General features: G+C 47.1%; 1 long non-coding RNA gene across 1 annotated transcript; it reads right to left on the reverse strand.

Annotated features, from left to right (window-relative positions):
* Nucleotides 1-14,505: 14,505 nt before the first annotated feature.
* LOC135405147 (uncharacterized) lies at nucleotides 14,506-15,539 on the reverse strand. Its single transcript, XR_010425757.1, has 2 exons — nucleotides 15,434-15,539; nucleotides 14,506-15,345 (listed from the first exon to the last, which is right to left on the reverse strand). It is a non-coding gene; the product is annotated as an uncharacterized LOC135405147 (long non-coding RNA).
* Nucleotides 15,540-15,890: the final 351 nt, after the last annotated feature.

The following is a 15,890-nucleotide window of genomic DNA, read 5'->3' on the forward strand; positions in this document are numbered from 1 at the left end:
GCAAAACCATATAATTATTAAGTAGAGATTTGATGTAACTCACCTGTTCCAACTCTCATGGGGAGAGGTCTCTCTCAACCTCGAGGAGTATCCTTGGAGGGTGTCCCCAGCCAAGGGAGGAATCTCCACACATACACCCCAAGAAGGGCTATATTAGAAGAACCTGACTGTATGAAAGGGGACTGGACTTTTATAGTATAAAGTGATTGACTGCTATTCACACATTTACAGGTCAACTATCAGCTTATCTGATTCGAAGTCTGGTGAAGCAGGATGGTTTTAGCATAATTTACACCAAGACAACACCCTGGTACCAGCATTTGATCTTGCATGATAGCTTGATAGCTTGCATAATGGCTTTGCATAGTATGCATTCTCTGATTGGATTTTAGGTCTATCAGGCTGCGGCTATCCTGCCACAAGCACCCCACCTCCACCACTACCAAAACCTGGTCAGGCAAACTCAATACACACAGACATCCCATACTGATGTAGCTCTTTCATGTTAGAGAAATACTGCTCTTGAACTGGGAACTTGGTTTCTCTTTGGTGGCTGCATGCCTGGTTTAGCAGTTCACCTGGACCTCTCTCCACAGTGTTCTTATCAGGGAAATTCAGGCACAAATGTTTACTGGCACACTGTTCCTGCGAACTGTATAGACCTGAACTACATTTACAACACAGACTTGAACAAAAGGTAGAAAAATACTGCTTTTTAGCAATAGTCCCACATAGTGTTCATCCTGCAGTAATTCAGGAATTACAAAATTTGAATACTTCACCTCTATAGTAACATCTCATTGACTTATCCCCAAATGAATTCTGAAATGTAAAAACATAAATAGTATTATTTAGAAGTATCTTAATAGGTATTTTAAGTATACTCTTTTGTATAAAAAAATCAAGATGCCCATTATTCTGGCAATGTGTTTATTATTTTATAGTCATTGAAAGAATTAGTTTAATAAACACAGAAAATGAGAAGTATCAGCAGAAATATTCCCATTAAATGTATTATCATTACAAGAGGATTTTTGTGCAACAAATTTCAAAAGTGGGTTGCAGGTGTAACATGAAGTTATATTGAGAGAAGCAATTACATTTTCCAAATGTGCAAATTCCTCCTTACCCTCTAAGTTACCCTCTAAGATACCCTTACAGAACAGGTATGAGGCCCTGGGTATGTTAGATGAAGCTCATAATGAGATAGAGGAGAAACCTGTGCAAGCAGTCTTGCCAAGATCAAAGAGACCAACCTGTCACAACAAAATCTACATTAAGAAGAAGCAATGGCCAGTTATGGTCACTGGTGATTCCCTCCTGTGCAGAAGGGAAGCACCGATTCAGCAGCACCTTTTGGCCCTCAGAAATATAGTAAGGGTAGAAGGATAAGCTATAACTCACGCATGTGGCAAGGTGGGTCTCAGTTCTTCTCCACGCCAGCAGATTTTCAGTCTCCAGTGGCAGGCAGGCAGTAGGCGGTGGCGGAGAAAAGGTGAGGGGGAGGGGGGGAGAGATGTTCAGCTACTGTAACCAGTTCTCTCTCCCTTTCCTCTCCCTGATTTTCCAAAATTTTTCCTCAACTTATATAGTGTTGTACATGGTTTGCTGGCACATAGCCCTATTCAGATGTTTGAAGATACCCTGAGATTAGCTCAGTTGGTTAGAGCATGGTGTTAATAACACCAACGTTGTGGGTACAATCCCCACACTGACCATTCACATAAGAGTTGGACTCGATGATCTTCATGGGTCCCTTCCAACTCAGAATATTCACTATGTCTGTGAAGTGTATCACTAACCATAAACAATAGCAGGATCTTTTGGCAGGAAAACTCCAGCAGGAAGCTCTGTTTAAAGCTTCTGGCAGAAAGCTGACAGAGATTTTTTTGTAGGAAGTTTTGACAGGCATAAACAATTGCGAAACATTATTTTTGGCATTTCTATATTATCTGATTATTACATCCCCACCCCTCCTTCCTTTCATGTTCTCCCTTCTCCCCCCCAGCAGTGCAGGGGGATGGGGAATGGGGGTTACAGTCAGTTGTTTCTGCCGCTGGTCAGGGAGAGGAGTCCTTCCCCTGCTCCCGTGGGGTCCCTACCACGGGAGACAGTTCTTGATGTACCTTTCTGGCATAAGTCCATCGTACAGGCAACAGTTCTTCACAAAACTGCTGTCCCATGGGTCACTTCACTATGGGGTGCAGTCTTTCATGAATGAGCTGTACTGGTGTGGGTCCCCCCCACAGGGTCAAAAGTCCTACCCAGGAAAAGTCTGCTCCAGTGTGGTCTCCTTTCTCCACGGGCTGCAGGTCCCCGGCAGGACACTGCTCCATCTTGAACCTCCCACAGGGTCACAGCCTCCTTCAGATATCCACCTGCTCCATCATGGGCTTCTCCATGGGCTGCAGGTGGGTCTCTGCACCCTGATAGTCCTCCATGGGCTGCAGGGGGACAGTCTGCTCCACCATGGTCTTCACCACAGGCTGCAGGGGCCTCAGCTCTGGTGCCTGGAGCACCTCCTCCCCCTTCTTCTGCACTGACCTTGGTGTCTACTTTGTTGTTCACATATTCTCACTCCGCTCTTCCTTGGCTGGAATTCTCACTGTGCAATAGCTTTCTGTTCTTAAATATGTTATCACAGAGGTGTTACTATCACTCTTGATTGGCTCGGCCCTGGCCAGCAGCAGGAAGCCAGCTGGCATTGGCTCCACCAGACAGGTGAAGCTTCTAGCAATCTCTAATAGAAGCCACCCCTGTAGTCCCCCTGCTACCAAAACCTAGCCACAGAAACCCACTACACCTGCTATTTAAGAAGGAAAAAAAAGTTACTGCGCAGATGAAAATTGCATCTAGAGAAGAGCAGAGTGAGAATATGTGACACCAAGGTCAATGGAGGAGGGGGAGGAGGTGCTCCAGGCACCAGAGCTGAGGTTCCCCTTCAGCCCATGGTGAAGACCATGGTGAAGCAGACTGTCCCCCTGTAGCCCATGGAGGATCACAGGGATGCAGATATACACCTGCAGCCTGTGGAGGAGACCCACGCCAGAGCAGGTGGATGCCCGAAAAAGGCTGTGACCCCATGGGAGGCCCCTGTTGGAGCAGGGTCCTGCTGACCTGTGGAGAGAGGAGTCCACACTGGAGCAGGTTTTTCCCTGGTAGGACTTGTGACCCTGTGGGGGACCCATGCTGGAGCACACTGTGCCTGAAGGACTGTATTCTGTAGAAAATTGTCCCACGTTAGAGCAGTTTGTGGAGAGCTGTTGCTTGTGGGATAGACTCACATCAGAGTTCATGGAGAACTGTCTCCCATGGAAGGGACTGCACACTGGAGCAGGGGAAGGACTTCTCTCCCTGAGCAGGGGCAGAAACAACCTGGGATGAACTGACCGTAACCCCCATTCCCTGTCACCCTGTGCCACCGGGGAGGAAGAGATAGAACTTGGGAAGGAAGGAGGAGTGGGTGCAAGGTGTTTTTAAGATTTATTTTGCTTCTCATTATCCTGCTCCAATTTTTTTAGTAACAAATTCAATTAATATCCCCAAGTTGAGTCTGTTTTGCCTGTGACAGTAATCAGTGAATGATGTCTCCTGCTCCTTATCTCAGCTCATGAACCCTACATTATATTTTCTCTCCTCTGTCCACTTGCAGAGGGGAGTGATAGAGCGGCTTTGATAGGTACCTGTCGTCCAGCCAGGGTCAACCCACTACAATGCAACAAGACTATTTAGAAGAGCATGTAGTGACAGCACAAGGGGGAATGGGTTCAAATTGAAAGACAGTAGGTTTAGATTAGATATAAGGAAAAATTTCTTTACTGTGAGGATGGTGAGACATTGGAACAGGTTGCCCAGGGAAGCTGTAGATGCCCCATCCCTGGAGGTGTTGATGCCTTAGAATTCTTAAGATTTGTAGCATATAGATTTTAATATAGCTGTATAGTTTCTAACTGGGGCTCCGGGCCGGCCGGAAGCCGCCGCACATGCTGCGCAAGGAGGCCCCCGCGCCGCGCACGCTCCTCGCACGAGGTTCGGCCCCCGGGCGCAGTGGGAGAAGGAGAGAGAGGGGGAGCCTTGCCGGCGGGTACTGCACCCCCATAGAGGAGGAGAGGGGAGCTTCGGGGCATGCAGAGGTTTGCCGTTCCAGGTTTGGGGGGGCGGAGGGGGAGGAGGGGGGGGGGGAGGAGCGGTGTCGGGGAGGCTGCAGGGGTCCTACGACTGGTGGGTTGGAGAGCGGGGCAATCCTGTATGAAATGGCACAGGTGAGCAGTGTGCCTGAAGTTATGTGGTAACATAGTGGGGAAGGATAAGGTCAGGGTGGATAGTGGGTTCTTTTAGAATGATGGGGGTTCCGGTCAGAATGGGACCTTGAAAGGCACCCCAGCCTTTGATGGGTAGGGGGACCAGAACAGCTGGTTTGTTATTTGTCTGTTTGTTTCTGGTTCACCTGCGGCTACTGCAGAGGTTCAGCATGTTCTGGATATATTTGCTTTGCGCTGTTACATCCTGAAAGGGTGGACAGGACAAAGGGTTGTTCCTGGGTATCTCCTTGAGATTGTATATAGATTGGTGATAGTAAAGTAAGAAATGAAAGACTTGCCCAAATCATTCTAAAAGGAACATAGTCTCTGTACCCCTATGTGGTTGCAAGCTATGCTGGCGATGGTACATGCCTTCGGTAGGGTTGCCCATGACAGACATGTCAAAACTGTAGGACCAGATTTAATACATTCTTGGGCAGGATGAGCTCATTAGCCTTCTGGCAGTCATCCTAGGAGAAGGACAACTCCAATCCCAAACTCGGGCAGATGGAGCTCGCTTAGCCCTGTAAGGCCATCCATCTAAGAGAAGGTCACTCTAATCAAACCTACGTCCTGAGGACCTTGCTGCCACCATCCAAGCTCGCTCGGCCCTGGCAGATGAACCTTAGGATTAAAGGGTGGGTTCAGTTCCGCGCATACTGCATCTCACCTAAAAAATCCACTGCGCAGGCTTGAAGGCTCTACCCACATGCAAAAAACCCAGTAGTGACGGGGGAGGGTCGAAACGGCAGGTGAAAAGTGCACTGGAAGCCGCAGACCCAACCCTGCATGCAGGCGGTTCAGGATATTGGTCATTTGAGACTGATCGGAGATGACAGTCTCTTGGGGCAGCACCCTGAATGTCCAAGCAGCCTTTTCAAGGACAGCACTGCTTGCTCCACTCAGAGAGGGGCCTAGAAAAGGTGGCCTAAACAAAGTTCATCTCCACCTTCACCCGGTTGGTTAACTGCAGGCCAATGGGCATCTTCTTCCAATGCAGTCGCACAAAGATCAAAAGACAAAGGCACGCACCTGCCTCCAAAGGTGTACCTAAATGAACTCTAGCATGTTGGAACATCAGAACCATGCTCGATTCTGCAGATAGCGGACGTCCTGAGCGTCAGTCTGCCCTAATTGCTCAGGGGGAAGACCAACAAGGCTGACATCCTTGTGGGTGTCTGTTACAGACCGCCCAACCAGGATGATGGAGATGAATTATTCTACAAGCAGCTGGCAGATGTCTCAAAATCTCCAGCCCTTGTGCTTGTGGGTGACTTTAACCTTCCGGATATCTGCTGGGAGCTTCATACTGCAGAGAAGAGGCAGTCAAGGAGGTTCCTGGAGTGTATAGCGGATAATTTCCTTCATCAACTGGTAAATGAGCCTACCAGGGGTAAGGCCCCACTAGACCTACTGTTTACAAACAGAGAGGGGCTGGTGGATGATGTAGTGGTTGGAGGCCGCCTGGGGCATAGTGACCATGAAATAATTGAATTTTCAATCCTCAGGGATGTAAGGAGAGCCATCATTAAAACCTCTACTCTGGACTTCCGGAGGGCAGATTTTGGCCTATTCAAAAAACTAATTCAAGGCATACCCTGGGAAACAACCCTTAAAGGCAAGGGGGTCCAGGAGGGATGGACATGCTTCAAGCAGGCAATTTTGAGCGCACAGGAACAGGCTACACCAGTGTGCCGAAAGGCCAGCCGGAGGGGAAGACGGCCGGCTTGGTTAAATAGGGAGGTTCTAAAAGAAATCAGGGATAAAAAGAAAGTTTACAGACTGTGGAAAAAAGGGCTGGTCACTTATGAAGAATTTACGAAGAGAGCTAGGTCATGCAGGAAAAAAATTAGGGAAAGAAAAGTGGAATTTGAAGTTAATTTGGTTAATTCAGTTAGGGATAACAAAAAGTCCTTTTATAAATACATTAATAGCAAAAGGAGAGGCAAGGAAAACCTCAGTTCTCTGTTGGACTTTGAGGGAAATATAGTTAACAAAGATGAGGAGAAGGCTGAGGTACTTAACACCTACTTTGCCTCAGTTTTTAGCAGTAAGACAGGTGGCCCTCAGGACAACTGGCCTCTAGAGCAGATAGACAGAGACAGAGACCTGAATAGCCCTCCTGTATTCCAGGAGGATGTAGTTAGCGACTTACTGAGCCAGCTGGACCCCAACAAGTCTATGGGACCAGACGGGATCCATCCCAGGGTGATGAGAGAGCTGGCAGAAGAGCTTGCCAAACCGCTCTCCATCATCTTCCAACAGTCCTGGCTCTCTGGGAAGGTCCCAAATGATTGGAGGTTGGCGAATGTCACCCCAATCCACAAAAAAGGCTGCAAGCAGGACCCTGGCAACTATAGGCCTGTCAACCTGACCTCAGTGCCTGGCAGGGTTATGGAACAGATCATCCTGAGTGCAATCACACAGCACCTTCAGGATGGACAAGGGATTAGACCCAGCCAGCATGGGTTTAGGAGGGGCAGGTCCTGTCTGACCAACCTGATCTCTTTTTACAATCAGGTGACCCACCTGGTGGATGAGGGGAAGGCTGTGGATGTGGTCTATCTAGACTTCAGCAAGGCCTTTGACACTGTCTCCCATAATATACTCCTGGAAAAGCTGGTAGCCCATGGCTTGGACAAGTATACCCTCTCCTGGATTAGGAGCTGGCTGGAGGGTCGGGCCCAGAGAGTGCTGGTGAATGGAGCTGCATCCAGCTGGCGGTCCGTCACCAGTGGTGTTCCCCAGGGATCAGTGTTGAGCCCAGTCCTGTTTAACATCTTTATAGATGATTTAGATGAGGGGATTGAGTGTATCATCAGCAAATTTGCTGATGATACTAAATTGGGAGGGAGTGTCGACCTGCTGGAAGGCAGGAGGGCTCTGCAGAGGGATCTGGATAGACTTGAGAGATGGGCTGATTCCAATGGGATGAAGTTCAATAAAGCCAAGTGCCGGGTCCTGCACTTTGGCCACAACAACCCCATGCAGCGCTACAGGCTGGGCACAGAGTGGCTGAAGAGCAGCCAGGCAGAAAGGGACCTGGGGGTACTAATTGACAGGAAGCTCAACATGAGCCAACAGTGTGCCCAGGTGGCCAAGAAGGCCAATGGGATCTTGTCCTGTATCAAAAATAGTGTGGCCAGCAGGAGCAGGGAAGTGATCCTTCCCCTGTACTCTGCGTTGGTGAGGCCACACCTTGAGTATTGTGTTCAGTTCTGGGCCCCTCAGTTCAGAAAGGATATTGAGGTGCTGGAGCGGGTCCAGAGAAGAGCAACGAGGCTGGTGAAGGGACTGGAGCATAAGTCCTATGGGGAGAGGCTGAGGGAGCTGGGGTTGTTTAGCCTGGAGAAGAGGAGGCTCAGAGGTGACCTCATCACCGTCTATAACTACCTGAAGGGAAGTTCTAGCCAGGTGGGGGTTGGTCTCTTCTCTCAGGCGCTCAGCAATAGGACAAGGGGACACGGGCTTAAGCTCCGCCAGGGGAAATTTAAGTTGGATATCAGGAGAAAATTCTTTACAGAGAGAGTGATCAGGCATTGGAATGGGCTGCCCAGAGAGGTGGTGGATTCACCATCCCTGGAGATTTTCAAACGCAGATTGGACATGGCACTGAGTGCCATGATCTAGTAAATGGACTGGATTTGGACCAAGGGTTGGACTCGATGATCTCGGAGGTCTTTTCCAACCCAATCGATTCTATGATTCTATGATTCTATGAGCTGGTTCGTCTCAACATCGACATTGCCGCTCTCAGTGAAGTTCGCCTTCACGAGGAAGGCAGCCTCAGAGAACATGGTGCCGGTTACACACTCTTTTGGTCAGGTAAGCCCAGAACCGAAAAACATCTCTCAGGAGTCAGCTTCATGATCAAAAACTCTATTGTTCCAAAACTCGAAAATCTGCCGACAGGTCACTCTGACCACATTATCTCCCTATGCCTTCCACTCCACAACAAGCAACATGTTGTCATCTTTAGTATATATGCCCCAACTCTCCAAGCTGACCCTGCTGAAAAAGATAAATTTTACTCTGACCTGCGCCTCCTTACCCAAAAGGTGCCTGCAGATGATATCATTATCCTTGGTGATTTCAATGTCAGAGTAGGCAAGAATTTTGAAGCATGGAAAGGAATATTAGACAAGCATGGTGTTGGAAACTGCAACGATAATGATCGACTTCTGCTAGAATTCTGTGCGGAGCAACAGCTCACCATTACTAACACTATCTTTCAGCAGAAAAATAGTCTGAAGACAACCTGGATGCACCCCAGATCTAAGCATTGGCACCTCATCGATTATGTCTTGCTGAGACGGAGAGATGTCCGCGATGTCCACCATACCCACATGATGCCCAATGCAGAATGCCAAACAGACCATTGGCTTGTGCGCTGTAAACTCAACTTCAATCTCAAGTTCAAACCTAAAAGGGGCAGTATCCCAAGGAGAAGACTCCAAGTTAACAATCTCCAATCAGCCACAGTAAGAGACAGATTCCAGGCAAACCTTCAAACTAAGCTTGATAACCATTCCACAGATTCTACAGATTCCTCTCCTGAAACAATCTGGCACCATATTAAAAACAGCACCCTGCAGTCCTCTGAAGAATCCTTAGGATTCTCCCTCAAGAAGAACAAGGACTGGTTTGATGAAAACAATCAAGAAATCCAGGAATTGTTGAGGAAGAAGAGAACCGCTCACCAAGCTCACCTTGCTCTGCCATCCTGTCACGCAAGAAAAACAGCCTTTCGTCTTGCATGCAGCAAGCTCCAACAGAAACTCCGTGACATCCAGAACAAGTGGTGGATCAGTCTAGCTGAAAAAACTCAGTTATGTGCAGACACGGGTGATCACAAAGGATTCTATGAGGCCCTGAAAACAGCATACGGGCCTACATACCAAGTCCAAAGACCTCTACTCAGTGCAGATGGTCAAACGCTTCTAACACACAAAACCTCCATTCTGAATCGATGGTCTGAACACTTTCAGACTCTTTTCAGTACCAACCGTGTAGTCCAAGACTCAGCAATTCAGTCCATCACACAACAACCGGTGAAATACGAATTGGATACTGCCCCCACTTTAGGAGAAACCCTTAAGGCCATACAGCAGGTGAAAATCGGCAAGGCAGCTGGGATTGATGGAATTCCACCTGAAGTCTGGAAACATGGGGGCCTTGCAGTCCATGCTAAATTTCATGAGTTTGTGGTGCGCTGTTGGGAACTAGGTGAACTCCCATCAGACCTTCGTGATGCAGTCATCATCACTTTGTATAAGAAGAAAGGTATTAAATCGGACTGTTCAAATTACCATGATATTACTCTGCTCTCCATTGCTGGCAAAATCCTGGCAAGAATACTCTTGAACAGACTAATACCCGCTATAGCAGAAGGAATTCTACCTGAAAGTCAGTGTGGTTTCAGAGCCAACAGGAGCACCACAGACATGGTATTTGTTCTCAGACAACTGCAAGAGAAGTGTAGGGAACAGAACAAAGGTCTTTATGTAACCTTTGTTGGCCTCATCAAGGCTTTTGATACTGTGAGCACAAAAGGTCTATGGCAGATTTTGGAACATTTAGGTTGTCCCCCCAAGTTCCTTAAAATGATCATCTCACTCCATGAGGATCAGCACGGTCAAGTCAGATATGGCAATGCATTTTCTGAGCCCTTTCTAATAACTAATGTGTGAAATAAGTCTGCGTTCTCGCACCAACCCTATTCACAGTCTTTTTCAGCATGATGCTCCAAAGGGCCACAGCAGACCTCGATGATCAGGACGGTATGTACATTCGATACCGTACTGATGGAAGTCTGTTCAACCTAAGGCAACTGAAGGCCCACACTAAGACCTTAAACCATCTTGTCCAGGAGCTGCTTTATGTTGATGACACCACCCTTGTCGCCCACACAGAAGCAGCTCTGCAGCGTTTAACATCCTGCTTTGCAGACACTGCTGAGCTCTTTGGGCTGGAAGTGAGCTTAAAAAAGACAGAAGTTCTCCATCAACCAGCACCTCAGGAAGTCCCCCATCATCCCCACATCACCATTGGCCAATCAGAGCTCAAATCAGTCCAGCAGTTAAATTACCTAGGTAGCCTCATCTCCTCGGATGGTAAGATTGACAGAGAGATAGACAACAGGTTAGCAAAGGCATATAGTGCTTTCGGAAGACTCCATAAAAGAGTTTGGTGAAATAAACACTTGAAGAAAAGTACCAAGATTAGTGTTTACAGAGCCATAGTGCTGTCTACTCTCTTATATGGATCTGAATCATGGGTCATCTACTGCCACCACCTGCGTCTCCTAGAGTGCTTCCATCAACGCTGCCTCCGTACAATCTTAAACATCCACTGGTCAGATTATGTAACCAATACATCTGTTCTAGAACAAGCAGCAATCACAGGTATTGAGGCCATGTTGCTGAGAACACAGCTGCGTTGGGCAGGGCACGTCTCAAGGATGAAGGACCACGGCGTCCCTAAGATCTTGCTTTATGGTGAACTTGCCGCATGAGAGGAGCCCCGAAGAGAAGATAAAAGGACTCCCTGAAACAACATCTTAGCCTTGGCCATATTCATCAACATAACTAGTCTACTCTGGCCTCCAATCGGGAAGTCTGGAGACACACTGTCTATAATGCTGCTGACGCTTTTGAGAAAGCACGCAGGATCACTCTTGAGGAGAAAACACAGTGCAGAAGGAATCGTGCCTTGTAGAGTGTACCACCTGGGGAGTCTTTCTGCTGTGCCTTTTGCAACTAGATTTGCCTATCTTGTATTGGTCTTTTTAGCCACCAACACGCTTGCAACAAGCGTGGGTAGCGCCTTCCCAAATCTTCGTTCGCGAAGACTAGCCATGATAGTTTCTAACACTTGAAAATGGCAGTTAACTGAAACTCCTTTCTCATGCTTCATATCAAATTCCCGAAATTCTTCCAGTTTTTTTTAATGTCTTCAAAGAAAAGACCTTAGCGAGTACATCTTGTTTGAGACATGTACCTAGGGAGATATCATCGTTTATTCAAAGGTCGCAGACTTTTATAGCCAAACACAAAGAAAACATTCCTTATAAGGCAGAAAGTGTGACTGCAGCATCCAATTGGCTGCTAGCTGTTGCCTGGGGAGACGGCAGTTTTTCGGAGCTACAAATTCATTCCTGTAATGAGTTGCTCTGTGCTTTGCAGAGGTCTGTTTTTTTCCAGGTACTGTTTTCCACAATTCCTCTCTTATTATTTTTTAAGGGGTCTTGTTTAATTGTAAGCATTATAAACATTTCAATAAATATAGTATAAAAATATATAGTTGTACCAGGGTGAATTTATGCCGATACTTTTGGTCTGTGTTTGGCCCTGCCACCTGTGAAAGCTTTGCTCTTTCCCTGCCAAGTTATGGGAAAACAAGTACTGATAAACGGGAAAGTTGTCCTTGAAGAGAGCTTCTTGTATAAACTGTTTTAATTGGTATTCTGTGATTGGCTAGTTGTCCTCCAAGGTTGCTTGAAGAAGAGATTTAGGAGGAGGATGATGAAGGACGCCGCCAGACTCATTTGAAAAAGACCCCCCCGAGTACAGTACGCAGGCGCAGGGAAAGCCACACTTGCGCAGAAGAGATGTACTTACATAACCGGGAGGTGGGACTGAGGGCCTCGGGCTGGGCAGTGCTGGCCACATCTGGGAGGTTGTGGTCACTCAATTAATTGTATAAGAAGCAGATAGTGCTTTCTTGGATGGGAGCTAGCTTTACTTCAAGGACAATGTGGCCTTTTTGGTGGGGACGCCTGCCAGTTCGTTAACTTACTGACTCTCCAAGGATGCAACTTCTGCTATGGGTAATTATAGATATGCTAGGTCGGTAAGATAACTTTATGGGCAACAGTTGGGTAACTGGGGAGGTCGGGCTGGGGGCTTATTTCTCTCCTCCTTCCTCCCTTTTGGGTTTGTTCATTTTGTTGGCCACCTCTTGGTAATAAATATTGGTTTTTGTTGAGCTTGCAACGGTGTCTTGGTTTTCAAGTTTCAGTATGTTCGAACCCCTCCCTAATACATTTTTGGCGATGAGGATGTCATATTGAACACGAAACGCACTGTTGCCACGGACAAAGTAGGATTCACAGGTCGGATGCATAGCCTGTGGAGTGAACTACTGTTTTTTGTAGGAAATTGGGCTAGGGTGGCAGGCTACAGAGTGTAGTTGACTCTCTGTGCTTCTGCTGATCTTCATCTTCTCTCTATGGTGTTGTTGTAATACACTTGGTTTTGGCTGGGATAGAATTAAACTACTTCTGGATAGCTGTTACAGTGCTGTGTTTTGGATTCAGTGTGAGAATGACGCTGATAGCCCTATAGTATTTCATGCTCTGTAGAGAGCTGGTGCACAGGAAAGCTGGGAGGTAGCACAGCCAGGAGAGCTGGGTTGAACAGGCCAAAGGAATATCCCATGCCGTGGAATATTATGCTCAGCATATATGCTGGGAAGAGACATCAGAAGGGACCAATCACTTCTCAGAGCGGCAGGGTTGTCTGGTTGCTGTCCGACAAGACTCTTTCTGAGTCAAGTGTTAGTGTTTGGGAGCGTGTCAGGGAGGCACGAGCAGAGGACATGGTGTTTAAACTCTGGGATAGAGGTTGTGGTGTTACCCCTTTCGTCGAAGTGTCCTAGGCAGATACAGGAGTTTTGATATTCGGTCAGGGATCGTTTAGGAGTCAAGTTTAGTGCCGGGCTGCTGCCCCTGGGGCCACTGGGGGAAGAGGATTTTCCCTGTGGAGGTGCACTGCGCTCTTAGATACTTATCGAGAAATCCAGGACCTGTCAGAAAAGCATCTCCTGCAGGGCTGCGCTGGATGGTGACTTGTCCAGAAATCCGGGACCCGGGGGGGCATGGGCATTTTCCCCCTGGGGCCACGCTGGGATGTATGGCGGATTGGGGAGAATGGGGGAGACCTCCAGGCCTTATGCTGCTTGCCCCTTTACCTGCGAGGTGAATGCCCTTCCCCCCACCCCTGCACGTGGCCCGGTGACCCCGCAAGGAGCACACACAGACCACCTGGGAGGGACGGACGAAAGAGGAAGTTTATTGTGGGGTTGGGGTTTATAAGGCTTTTAGGAGGGTCAAAGGGGGCCAATCACAAGTTCAGGGTCACACAGAAAAAACCATCAGGTAAGGGGTCAACAGCCAATAGGAAGGGGTTAACAAAGGACCAATGAGAAACACCTCAGGACACCTTCCCAGGACACCTTGTGTGAGAGACAAAAGCTTCACAGGGGGTGTCTGGAAGAGGGAGACAGTGACACTGCAGAAAATACACAAACATGTTGAAACATGTTTAAACTACAGTAAAAACTTCTGTTTCCATAAGGTTAGAGCTGTTTTCCTCACCAGTCCATCTCTGACAGGACTTTTTCCATCCTGCATATGGCAAATCCATTGCCACATCTCGTTTTTTGTTTTCTAAAGCTGGATATGCTTTTAATGATTGAGAGGTTTTGGCACAACTGAGAAAGCATGGAAAGACACACATAAAAAGAAACACTACGGAAAGTCCTAGTACGATAACTACAATAATTTTCTTAATAGTGGAAGAGAGGCCTTTGAAGGGCAGCCAGCTGAAAAAATCATCAAAAGTCAGAGGATCAGCTTGCTTGATTTCATGAACTAAGGATTTAAGCTGATTAATCTGGGAGTGGATAGATTGGGAGTGATCAGAGAAGTTGAGGCAGCAGAGGCATTCAAACTCCTGACACCCATGGCCATTTACTAGAAGGAGAAAATCTATTGCAGCACGATTTTGTAACAAAGCTTTCTTATTGGATTGGGTATCTTGTAATAGATCATCAAGGGCAGCACTGGTGGCATTAGCTTCTTTTGCTAGCCAACATCCCATTCTGGTAAGGAGAGTTAAGGCTTTTGTGGAGCTGACAATTGGAAGTATACCACTTAGAATGTTTGCGGTCTGACCAAAAATGCATGTTGGAGTTGCATTCTGCTGTGAATTCATTCAAGGACTGTAATTTTGCTAAAGGATGTTCTTCAACTGGAGGTGGGGGTGCTGCAGCCACAGGGACCTGCACTGCTTTAGGTGGAGAAAGGGATTTTGGTTGTGATGGATAGAAGTTAAGAGGTGGGTGTAAACCTTGGAATTGCCTGCGCACTCTATGATGTGAGAAGGGTGAGGTGGATTGGAGGTTACTGTTTCTTTTTGCACGATTTTTGGGAGGCCTTACAGGTAAAGATTTCATAAGGGTAGCTGGATTGTACAGTGTTAATTTTCCAAATGTGCAGGGGCCTCCAGCAGCTAATCTAGGAATCATATTCCAGACTCTAAGTCCACAAATTAAAAAGACTCCTTTTGGAAGAATAACCGAATCAGGGGTAGCATGTATCTGGTAAGGAACCTCTTCCTTGCACCAGAAACTGAAATTGGAATAAGGTCCATAAGAGGTGACATTAATTAATTCAGGAGGGGCAACATATTTGTTGTGAATGAAGTAAAAACAGAGAGGAGATACAATACTCCCCAAGATTTCTAATTCCTCAGGTCTCTGCCACTGATAGCTAAATGTCTGTCTGTCATGTGAAGTTTTTGCTGGTCTTGTGAGACAGTCCAAGAATGGATTCTTGAACTGATCGTGGTCATCACACCAGGGGATATACTGATTTCTAAAATCACCCCATTCTCTGGGTGTCCAGGGGATTCCTACCAGACAGGTCTTAAAAGGGTGAGAGGGATCTAAGGTAGAGAGACAGATAGAGTCAGTATTTAGTGATTGTGCCAGGTTTAGCCAAACATTTTGGCCAGAGAGCATTACCCAATTTGGAATTGTTGGAGGAGGTGTGGCAAGGGCTCCTGACATTAAGTCTTTCTGATTTGCTGGTGTTATGCTGCACGCAAAAAACAGGATTATCCCGAAGATGATGCTGATGAGGGATCGCTTCCTGTAGTTGGTGCTGAATTCGTTGGTGCTGGATCTGCTGCTGGTTGAGCTGGGAGGGAAACTTCTTGGTGGATCCTCACTAGTCTGGACGGTATCCATCTTGGACCTGCTCCTGTGGAGACACAAGCATGTCCTCTCCCCCAAACAATTAGAGGGACAGGACCAAGCCATTCTCCTGTCAGGATATCTTTGTATTTTACCTTAGCTTCCCCCGTTTTTAATTTTCCAGCTCCAAAATGATGTCCAACAGGTGAAACATCCTCATGCAGCCTATTTAAAAAATTGAGGACATATAATGCCTTGTTTAAACATTCTGATGGAGAGAGACCTACAGTTGTTTTTTCTTGTTTTTTCAGCATATCTTTTAGGGATTTGTGAGTTCTCTCTACTATCCCTTGGCCCTGTGGAGAGTGCGAGAAGGCCTGGGTGACAATGGGTTTCCGTGTTTGTCAAATAGAGATCGACATTCTACAGCCCAATGTACTCCTTTTTTACATCTGGGGCAAAGGTCTGGACGAATGGTTTTTTGAGAATTGGAGGTTTTAACTTCTGGGCAGTTAGCTTTTATATGACCTGGACGTTTGCAATTATGGCATATCACTTTGGAGTGGTCTAGGGCAGCTGCTAAAACTTCGGTCATTTTTTCTGCCATCTGCT

Source organism: Pseudopipra pipra, chromosome W (assembly GCF_036250125.1).
Source record: "Pseudopipra pipra isolate bDixPip1 chromosome W, bDixPip1.hap1, whole genome shotgun sequence".
Taxonomy (NCBI): domain Eukaryota; kingdom Metazoa; phylum Chordata; class Aves; order Passeriformes; family Pipridae; genus Pseudopipra; species Pseudopipra pipra.